This window comes from Gossypium arboreum, chromosome 3 (assembly GCF_025698485.1).
Source record: "Gossypium arboreum isolate Shixiya-1 chromosome 3, ASM2569848v2, whole genome shotgun sequence".
NCBI lineage: Eukaryota > Viridiplantae > Streptophyta > Magnoliopsida > Malvales > Malvaceae > Gossypium > Gossypium arboreum.
Window position 1 is genome coordinate 121,417,007 of NC_069072.1, and position 12,587 is coordinate 121,429,593.

A 12,587-nucleotide genomic window follows, 5' to 3' on the forward strand; every position below is an offset into this window, starting at 1 on the left:
TTGATTACATGTAAGACCACATCTGGGACGTTGGCATTGTATATGTTTTCCAAGCTTTCCTTGTATCCTTATGTTTCCGAACGGTTCAAATGGGCATTCCGAGAAAATGAAAAACTTTGTGAAATCATATCAGATTCAGGTATGTTTACTTCATATAGCCTATTTGAGAATGAAAGGTAAGTATTTGAATATGAGATTTGTGTTAACATTGGTATACAAAGTAAAAACGATTTGATGACATTTATTTGCTTTGAATGATATGTTTATTTGTGTATAGCTTACTAAGCTTTTAAAAGCTTACTATGTGTGTGGTTACATTGTTTTATAGATATCGAAGCTACTGTGAGCTCGGGGATCATCGAGGATCGTCACCACACTATCGAACCTTATTTTGGTACTTTTGAAAATGTATATATTAAAGTATGGCATGTATAGGCTAGAAGTTGTGAGATTATGTTTTGTGATGTATATATTTAGTCACGTGACATGGCTAGTTTGTATTTGAACTTATAATTTGGTAATGGTATATTATATGTGATGCTAAAATAAAATTGTGGTATGTTTTGGTTGGCCAAAAGAAATGGTCAATGTTGAGAAGTTTTGGTAAGTTTTGAGCATTTGATTGAATGATGTATTAATCATATGTTTAGATATGAATTGATTGATGAATTGAGATTTGAAATAATTGGTAATGTTATAGCATGAATTGTGTATGGTTTGGTATAGATATTGGCTGAAATGGTTGTGCATATATGTTTGGTTTGGTGCTTGTAGGTTGACCCAAATTAGGGTAGCCAATTGGCTATTCAAATGGCCTATTTTTGTCCACACAGGCAGAGACACGGGCGGTGTCCCCTGGGGTACCCTACGAATTAAAGTTAGTATACCCTCCAGTTTTGACACGGCCTAGACACACGTGCGTGTCTACTGGTCGTGTGTGGCACACGGGTTGGCACATGGGCGTGTGGTCGACCGTGTGGCCAAGTCAGTAGCCTCCTTAATTTTCACACGGCCTGGAACACGGGCGTGTTTTGTGGCCGTGTGGATAAGTCAATATGTATGCCTTGTTTTGCCATGGCTTAGACACACGGGCGTGTTTAGGGCCGTGTGAGGCACATGGGCGTGTCTAAGGCCGTGTGAGGCACACTGCCTGCTCACACGGGCGTGTGACCTTTTAAAAGTTGAAAATTTTCTAAGTTTTTGAAACTTTTATATGTTATCAAATTGGTCCCGAATACATGAATTAGGCTTTGTATGCCCGATTTAAGTTCTTATTGAATGTGAATGAATGACATTTACTGTAATGATATGATTATTTGATAATGATGGTTTTGAATGTTATTATAAGTCCGATACTGCCTCTTAACCTATTCTGGTGACGGTTATGGGTTAGGGGTTACACACGCCCGCGTGTCTGGCTGTGTGGACTCAAAATGAACCTTAAACATCAAGTTTACCATACCCTACAATCTTAGACACAAAGTAACTCAAAAACCATTCGTTCAACCAATTCAAAACACAATCAAATACCTTTAAAACATATCAAAATAATCAACTTAGATACCTAACCAATGTTCTCTAATAATTTAAACATTTTTCAAATCAATTTATAAACATACCAATTCAATCCAAATTTACCTATACCATATTCATTTAAACACTAATATAAACATGCCATATTTTAGTCTTAACACAACTCATACTCATATAAATAAAACCAACCAAAATTAACTTATAATCTTATTTACAATCAATCCACAAAATAGTGAATATTTAGACGCCCTAAGTACATGTCGACATAAAAGAGACACACTTCACCTCGTTTGAGATCGAGATTGTTGATAGATGCTGAATCAGTGATCACACTTAAGTACCTAAGTTGCACATGGAAAACAAAACCATACGCCGAGTATAAACTCAATGGTATTTCTATAATTCTAATATTTTTAAAACAAATTAACATAACATACTCATTTAATCATACAATAACAATAACCATTCAATTAATCAATTCATAAATTAATCATTCATGACATATTCAATTCTCATCATTTGCTATCTCAATAACTTTTCACAATATGATGCAGAACCTATGTGTCTCATTTTCATTTCACATTCAATGTTTCCCAATACTAATCATAGTATCATTTCATTTAATTACCCCTATTAACACGACTTGGACTCGGAAAAATACACGGATCCAACCAAAACACATCAGTTTGGCACCCAGTGTCTCATTGGATAATTCGAAGTAATAAGTTGACACTCAGTGTCTCATCCGCTAAACCAAAGTAAATTGACACCCAGTGCCTCATCGAATTAATTTAAAATAATAGATTAACACCCAGTATCTCATTGACTCGAGGTCAAAGAATCTCTGAACTCTTCCAAGCCTATGACATGCCATCTATATCCAACTCAACCTGATACAGTTAATAGGGTTTCAATTCACTTTTCAAGTGCAACAAACATCCAATATTCAATTTTCACATTAATCACATATTCATATAAATTTCAATTCAATATCAATATGGTAACACTCACCTTAATTACTTACTATAAGCATTTAGATCAAAATACAACAAATTAATAATTAAATTTGAATTAGAGAAATACAAACCAGAACTTCCGAGCTATTCCTCGTCGACTTTATATTTTTCCTTCTTAGTCAAAGTTTCCGGTAGTTAGCAATTGAGCTTTGAACCCTTGAAACCCTAATTCTCCTTCTTTCTTTTTTTTTTCCTTTTTCTTTCTTTCTTCTTTGTTTCGTTCCATCTTTTTTTCTTTTCTTTATTTGTTTTATTTTTAATTATTATTTCATTTACTTAATATTATTATAATAATATAATATAATAATATTTATATATACACTTAAAATATTAAGTAATACATATTTTATTAATTTATACATATGTATATTATTTTTACACATGTATTTACTATTAACATACACTTGTTGTAATAAAGATTATTTGCTTCTTTAGTCCCTTTACTTTTCTTTAATTTTAATTTAACTTTCACTCTATATGCAATTTAGTCCTTTTACCTAATTACTCTTAATTCAAGCAACTTCACTAAACCAAAACCTAATTAACCACATAATTAACTTCATAAATATTTTTAATAAATATTTACAAAATTTTTTTACGAATACGGAGACCCGAAAATACACTTTCTAATACTAATGACTGTCGGGTCATTACAGTCTCGATGTATCGTCTGATGAGTGAACAACATGCCAAGGAAGGGGTAAGCTATTCCAATATTCATGACATATAATTACTTTAGATATCTTACTCGAACCGTGTTAAATTTTAACCATGTTATTAATCATGCAGTTTATTTGGATGTCGTATCGGAGACTAGAAATTGCGGTTGTTATACCCTCTTCTGCCCATATTCATTCTCACTTATGGTGTATTAACGCACCAATTATCAATTTCCAGACAATTGAGTGGTATAACGGGGATCGAGTACTCTGACAGTTTGGTTGTATCTAGTATATCTCGGCTCTGCCAATGCAGTTGGGGAAGATTCAAAGGATTAACAAGAGAGAAAAACATGGAAATAATTGGGGGATTGTGCACCAAAAATATATTACAATATGGGATAATCGGATGGCACGGAGACCTCAAATGAATATTTTTTTTCAATTTGTAACCATCGTTAGAGCACATACAATGGTACTCTAGTACGGGAAAACCATATTTACTTGGTGGGCAGTCGACTATAGTCCCCCCGCACATGCATCGACTTGGGGCATACGAGCCAGTGTCAGAGGTAGAGGCCAAGCCAGAGCCAGAGTCAGAGCCTGAGCCTGAGCGATTGTATACACATTTTGGTGATAGTTCTTATCATCCGGAGTTACGGGTCAATGACTATTTATTGGGCTTGTCAGGACACGGATATCATTCCGGGTTTGATATCTTTAGTCTAATACCACCGCAATATAGCACTCTTCCAGACCCGTATCTACTGAATTACTCCACTCCTTTTGAGTCGTATTTACCACAGTACAACACTCCTCTCGACTCAAGTTCATCGATGACATTCGGGGTATATGATTTTTCTTTCCTGTTTCGCATACCCCCACTAGCTACTGAAGAGGATGTTGATCACCGCAATCACCCATAACGTGAACGTCGACCCTCGCAGAAATATTCCTCTAAGACTACACCATCAAACTATCAATTTTAAGGGTTTCTTATAATTTAAATATTACAAAGTTTGTACTTTTTTATTTTAAAAAATATAAATAAAGAAAAAGACAATATTTGTATTTATTTAATTAGATTAATTGCAACATTAAAACTTGTAACAAAATTTGTGGTTATAAATTAGATTAATTGCAACATTACAACATTAAAACTTGGAACAAACTTTGTAATATAAATTTTGTTATATAAATTAAATATATTATAACATTAAAACTTGGAACAAAATTTTTAATATAAATTAGGTACATTGGATTACATAAGTTCAATTCCTACCCGATCATGATAGTTGTGCAATATAGTATTTTCGACTGCGGGTATTTACTCTGATTATGACAAGCTAATCTGCATAATCCATAATGCTTACCGTCAAATTTCTCCCTAATGTCCATTTCATTATGGATTCTGGATGATTGCGGAAGACCTTTCGAATTCCTACCAACTCTTTGTCTGGGACAAGTTCGAAAGTTATTGGAGGCACCTCCCACGTAGATAGGTCAAACAGGACAGGGAACTCATTCTCCCAGACACACAATGTGCGCTCAAGGGTGTACACATAATCGACAAATTGTTCAACATTGAGCGAGACTTTAGCACACGCTACCACGACATGCGCACATGGATAATGAAGTGTTTGGAACCTCCTACAATTACACCGTCTGTTTCAGAAATCAATTCCATAAGACCTAGGTGGTATACCGGGTCGACGACTGATGGTTTTCGTAATTCGAAACCTTTCAAGATGTTATGAATATACCTTTATATTCATCGACCTCACCATCCGATGATTTGCAACCATTGCGTCCCTAACATATTTGACAAACACGTGTCTCGCCTCCATCTGGTTGACTTGTTTGCTAACCCATTATTGACATCAAAGTAGCCAACTTGTTGAATGTAGCTGAGAAGGCAAATGGTAAATGCTATCAGGAGTATATTCTTGTTCCCGTCTTGAGCAACCGCAATAAGTAAGATATATGTATATTTTTCGTATAGCCAGGACTTGCACAAACAATTTGCAGTGGGGAAATACGCGCACACATAGATCAAACGTCCAGAACATCCAATGGAAAATTATTTTGTAGTTGATTTGTAACTCAATGACAGTCCCCAGTACATACTCCCACATAGCGGCTATTCATCCCTATAGCTTATTGTACGATGCATCAAAATCCCCGCACAATTGCTCCATTGCCATCTGTTTAGCTATCCACGCCTTTCGGTATGATACTCGATACTAGAATCATGCCTGCATTTCAGTAATCAGTACCAAAACTTTAATGGTCGACAGGTCCTTCACCATTGGCATGATACACGTACAGATAGTTTTAGAATTAAGTTTTCGATAATTTTCTGTCATACATGTTGAAATGCATGTGTGAGGCCCAACAAATTTTTGTATCTCCCACATCTGCGACTTTTGAATAAATGTAGCTTGTACCCGCCAATTGTAACCTTTCGTCGACTTCCAATACTCCCCAATATATAATGTCGGTTTAAACACTACGACTTTATAGTCTATTGATATATTCATGCTATATCGCTTAATAGCATATACACACTTTTTCTTACTTTCGAATCTTTGGCATTTGAACAACTCATCAGGATCGAAATTTACGGCCAACTGGTGAATAGGTAGTATTTCAGGGTACTTCGGGAACTCGGTTACGTGTGTCGCGTCGAAGTCTATGAGTGACATGTGTGGCCCAAGATTATTGTGTATCATAATACATCGAATCTGGTTCCCGGCTGAAGACGCGTTAATGTTTCCATTGTCATTCACGTCTTCATCGTCAATTTCATCAGAAACCTTGTCCATGTCGGGATTACTATCACTATCGACCTCGTGATCATAAGGATTACTACTATCATATCCATCATCACCAACCACATCAATATCGGGTGCAATATTAAGATCAATATCGATCTGGCGTATAGTCGATTCACTATCAACGTACAATATTGGAGTCACCATACACGGTTCTTGAGCTCCATGTTCTTCACTTAATGTAGTGAGATCTTCAGTTAGCTTCACACCAGCTAACTCAACAAATAACTGAATCGGTGCATTTTGGTCACTCCGATTCCCACAATAAATAGCTATCATTGTCTCCACATCTTCATCATCTACAAGTTCCATTCCGGTGAATTTGATGGGATCTGTCAAAACTGAAAACTTGTAGAAAAGTTTCGAGATCCTTCTCCCACAACATCTATCAATTTTTGCGCTAATCCTTTCCTTCATATCATCGAACGTGACATTTCTATTAAATCTCATTTCTATTTGTTGGCGACATTCAAATATACATCCAACGATTGTTGTCAAGATGATTCCATCGAAATAAACGCATACGAAAAACTGATTATCCATCTTCAATACTCAGTCTGTTAAAAAATAAACAAAAATTCTTAAAACAATTTCAAACAAAGATAAAAATACTTACATAAAAATTTTAATGAATAAAAGAGACAATTTCTAACAATATTAAATTTATTACCATTTCTAACAATATCTATGATAAAAATATTTTTAGTATTTATCTATTTTTTCTCGTTGTTATCACTAACTAACAATTACTTTATAATAGTTACTAACATAAAACTTTCAAATATATTAAAAAATTTAACACATAACATTCATAACCTAACAAATCAAAATGAACTTTAAACAATTAATCTAAACACAAAACTTACTAACAAATCACAATAAACAAAACACAACTTTAAAACAAAACATAAAAATAACACGAAACAAACTATATAATACTAACAAAATAATTTTTTCTTATCATAATCTATTCTATTTGAAATAACAATAACAATAAAAATAAAACTTTTCTTTCTTCTCTTCTCTTCTTTTCTCTTTCTTTCTTTCTTCTCTTTTCTTTTTTTCTTCTCTTCTCCCTCTCTTATTCCTTATGTTCTGCTATTTTTTTAACTGATACTAAAATTGAGCCGGATGGCAGAGAGGGGGGGGAAATGACATTTGTGCCACCTATCAGAGAGGGGTTACCAGTGCCGCCTATCAGATAGGCACTATACCCCTTCCGTATAAAATATTGCATATATGCTATTCTGGACAAAATGATGCTGCCTATCAATTTGGCACCACTATTAAAATATTATTTTTTTAAACTCAAATGTGTCAAAATTTGAGGGTGGTGTTACCTATGCACCACCCTCCACTTGGTTAAATGTACCATTTTAGTACATAATTTATTTAACATGCCATTTCATTATTTTTTTTTAATTTTATAATACCTTAATTGCTTTCCAATTTCGGTACCTATAACAACCTGTTATTTCAATTACTTTTATCTTTCGTAACCTTTTAACCACTGCACTTAATACTTATTAGTATTATTGCACTCATTATTTAAGTTGGTGATGGAGTACAAAAGCTAACCTCTTTATGCAAGCCACCAACACAAAGATGCATTGCTGAATTCTGGTTTCCTGCCATCTGTCAATCCACAAATGGAACACTAATTGGGCTCCTTTCCCGCAAAATCTTTAGTCTCCCATTGGTAGAACACTGTCCAAACTTACATGGAAAAGAGCTGGTCCAAGCCATGCCCGTATTGTTTTAGCAAACCAAGACACTGATAGGGACTGTTCCATTGGCAAAACTCCTAAAAAGTCCCAACTTTCCAGGCTGGTTAAACGAGTCCAAGCTAAACTCGGTGGGGTAGACGTCGCTGTCCATGGCTTTTGCATAGATCAAAACGGCGAAGGAAAATGGGACTTGTTTTGGGTTGGAAACTCAGTGAGTACCCAGGCCAATGCCTGACAAATCCATACGGACATTGGCTATTTCCGGGACTCACACCAAGGCAGCATGGGCTCCCAAAGTAATGTATGCACAAGGTGTGGAGGGTAGTAAGTACTTAATAGCGGCCCTGTTGGACTTTGTTCCACCCTTGTGTGAAGGGGATTTCAGTTTGGTTAAAATATACCTTAAGTACTGTGCTCTTTACAAATTTCTTTAATTTAGAAATTTAATTTTTTATTCAATTATTTACATTATTTTTTAAAAAATTTATTCGAATGATATTTTAAAATGGTAATAAACTTGAATTTAACATTGTAATGAATTTAAATTTAATAAAATAATTTTAATAATTAAACTTGAATTTTGTATTAAATTTTAAAAATTAAAAAGAAAGTATAGGAGATTTTAATCTTTCAGTTTCTATTGTTTATTAATCTATTGTTATATGATATCTGAAAATGAATTTTAATATTGTTATTGTTATTTCTTTTCTTCATTATTTAAGGAGAAAAAAGGAACAAAAAAAACTTGATTAATTTCGAGGTGGGAAAGAAAAAAAAAATCATATTTCAATGCCAATGTTTCTCTTTTCGGGACGGATTAAAATTTCTAAATATTTTAAAAATTCGTGTTAATTCCACAAATGGTGGATCAGTTCACATTGGTGATATTCCTCGGCTTTCATTTCTGGGCTTGAAAACAGAAACAACTTTTCCCCTTAATACTAGTATTTTTTTTCCCAAGCGAATTGGGAAAAATATACACTTCGTTTAAAAAAAAAAACAGTAATTTTATTCTAAAACTGGAAAAAGGAAAAACCAATATAGGAAAAGTAACCAAATTGAAAATGAAAATGAAAATAAAAATAAAAGCTCTCCTTATTATTATTTTAATAGACTCTATCTAATTACATCATCATGATATTCATTTTTAATATTTAGTGAATCAAATTAACTTTGTTAATACACGATATGGTCAAGATAAAAACTTTCAGATGTTTGTTGTGGTTGTTATTTCCTCGTTAGACCACATTTTCAATCATACATATTCTCATCTAGTTTCATTGCTTCTTTGGTTTAAGCAGTTTTGTTTTACTATTTGGATCAAGAGAGGCTTATTGCTTTTTCCTTGCTTATGATAGTTCTTATAACCCTTTCTCTCAGTCCATATTATCAAAACCATTCGATGCCAACTCAAAGGAAAATCATTCGGGATGTATCAAGGCAGATGGTAACTTTGCTAATAGTAAAAAGATGCATGTTTTCACGTTTGAAGCCACCTAGTTCCATGCATACTCAAACTGTGCCAGCTGTTTTCAAAGGCAAATAACACATAGCTTCAGCTTAAGCCTTTAAACATAACTCACTTGTGATTTTCCTACGTGTCAAGCAGAGATCTCACGTGGGGATTTTATTATTATTATTTATATATAGGTATAAATAGGATATGATTTATGTATTACTTTTTTCTTCCTTCTTCTGTCCTCCAAGTTGTTGTTGATAAGTTGTAAGGAGCGATGAACAAAATAAAGGTTTATCGAACAAATAGATCGATTTCATTGGTTTATTGAATAAATATATTGGAATCAATCAAATATGGGTTTAGCTTGTTTGTCTTTTGATTTTGTTCATAAGATAGTTTGGTTTTAGTTTAAATGTACAACAATTCATATGGTAAATTAAGAAAACTTTAATTGAGCCGCGTAAATTAAAAAGAGTTTTGGTTTAGTTATATATATTTATACTTTCAGATTGTAAAATGTTAATTTTAATAGTGAATTTGAAAATTCCTAGTGATGGAAAGTTAAAAGATAGTGGAGCTAATCAATAGGGGACAAACTTCTTTAAATTAAATTGTCCGAACTTCTCTTTAGTTTTCTTATTATTTAAAAAGAAATTTAAAATTTTTTAAAATATCAATTCACCCGTCTTGATTTTTTAAAGCTTCAATGCTTTTTATTGTCCTGACCGACTGGAATTTGCTATGTGAGCTTTGGAATGTAAGAAAAAACGAGGTTTTGCATGGACAACCTCACTTCCCTTCATATTACGCTCAATTATGCACAATCCTTACACAATAACTTATGCATACACAACTTGCTCAATAGACCAATCCTGTTACTACAGTAGTGTGATGTACGATAGGCTTCCCCTTGCGCGCGCCAAGTGAAGATAAATGTAGATGCTGCATGGGTTGGGAGGATGCACACGATTGGGCTCAGGATTGTGGCGTAAGATACAAATGGAATGGTTTTGGGTAGGAGGGTACAATTGTACAAAGGCACTCGATTGCTTCGACTCGACTTGGGCAGAGGCTTACGCAGTGGTTTTGGGCCTCACTTTGGCTGGTGACATGATATTTAGGGAAATTGTTCTAGAAGTATACTCTTATTTTGATAACCTCAAAACTTAACCATGTAACGTTTGATTTATCTTTGTTAGGCTAGTTTTTTTTGGCGGTTTATTCAATGTTTTTAGACTTTACTTTTAGATATAGACTGACTTACTATGCTGCATGGGCCTAGATGTTGAGAAAGTGGTTGGATTTGGTGTGGATTACCCCCAGGAGCTTCATGATTTTGTAATCCCGGACATGCTTTGATTTTGTTGAGTGGAATTGCTCGTATTGGGCCGTTATTTTTAACAGTCAAATACTATTTCTTGAATTTTTATCCTTCTAATTAGTTTAAGGAAAATGGTTATATATTCTTAGAAATTTGATTTTGTTTCCAAAAGAAAGGTTATAATAATATATTTATTTAAAAATTAGCATTCAACTTTAATCTCATTTTCGTCAACTTACTTGTATAAAGTTCAAAACTACACATAAACTTTGCTACAATGTGCAATTTAATACATGAATTTTGATTTGATGCAATTATACGATAGAATATTGATTGTAGTTCAAATGTATAATTTTAAAGGAATAAATACATCATTTTACTTTTATATTAAATATACAATTATTTGTATTGCAATATGTATAGCTATATCAATTAATGTGTTAGTAATTTATAAAAATTAAATTAAATTAATATTTTATTTATAAAATTATACATTAAATCAAAATTCATATATAATTTTAAGATTTATCCCTAAATAATATGGGTCTTATATTTACTTAATATAGAAACTTTTATCTTAATTTTACTTTTATTCTCAAACTAAACATCTTCAAAAGTTGTGTGGGAGTAACTCGATACCTATAATATTACGTTTATTTCTCCAACCAAACATCTTTGAAAATTATACTCAATTAACATTTTAAAAAGCTATCTAATTAAAAATAATATTTAATTATGTAATTCTCATCCAAAAATATTAATAATATTTATATGTATAATATCTATTTTTCACTTCATGTGCTAAATTTTAGTATAATTTTATATAATTTATATATAGATTTAAAACTCCATCTTTGTTTATCTTTTATTACGCAAATAAAAGTGTGAATTATAAAGTTAAGGAAAAGTATTCAAATCCCGATAAAAAAATTTATCTTTAAGCTTTGAAAACTATCCATTTATACTCCGACCTTTAATTTTAAAATAATCTTAAATAAAATCATTATTTTACTTTTATTAATTACTTATTATTCTAGTTATTTTTCTTATTTTCAATCTTTATATTTAATAATTTTTAATTAAAAATAATAAGAATATATTTTTATTATTAACTTTCAATTATAAATCACTTTATATTCTAATATAATAATATATTGATTGAGTCTTAGCTATAGGTGAGCATGGGTTGGGCTCGGGCCGGGTTTTGGCTGGGCTCAACTAAAAATTTAGGCATGTTTGCTAGGCCTGTGCCTAGCCGAAAAATAGGCTTAAAATTTTTATATTAATTTTATATAATTTTAAAAATATATAATACATCAAAATACTAAAACCCGAGCCCGACTTCGACCACCATATTAATTTTTATATTATTTTTATATAATTTTAAAAATATATAATACATCAAAAATACTAAAAACATCAAAATAAATATTTTCCAACAAATTGAAAATAATTTTTAAAAAATATATACTTAAATAACACTAAGATAGATGCAACTTACCAAACAAATGTCTCTAAAATAATAACAAAATTAACAAATGTCTTAAAAATAATAATAAAATTAATAATAAAATAAGTTTTATACAAGATCCAAACAATAACAACAAAATAGTAGCAACATAATAGTAAAATGGTAGCAAAATAGGGAGAAAACACTAAAAAAATAATATTAAAAAAAGCATATTTTTTTTTCCTTTATGATTCGGATCAGGCCAAGCTCGGGCCAAAAAATGCCTTACCTGAGGCCCGGCTCATTTTTTAAATAGGCCTTATTTTTTTGTCAAAGGCCATTTTTCGGGCCTATATTTTTGCCCAAACCCTCCCACATTTCGGGCAGGCCTTCGGGCTGGGCCACCATGATCAGGTCTAGTCTTAGCTTGATTGGCATCAACATTGTTGTCAGTGTAGAAGGACATGAATTTGTGTACATTGAAGCGTATTATCCTCTTATTTAAGGGTTAGGAATGGGCTATTGGTAGCTCTAGGCATTATTTAAAAAAAAGCAGATATGATAAGTACTTATAATGACATTAATGTT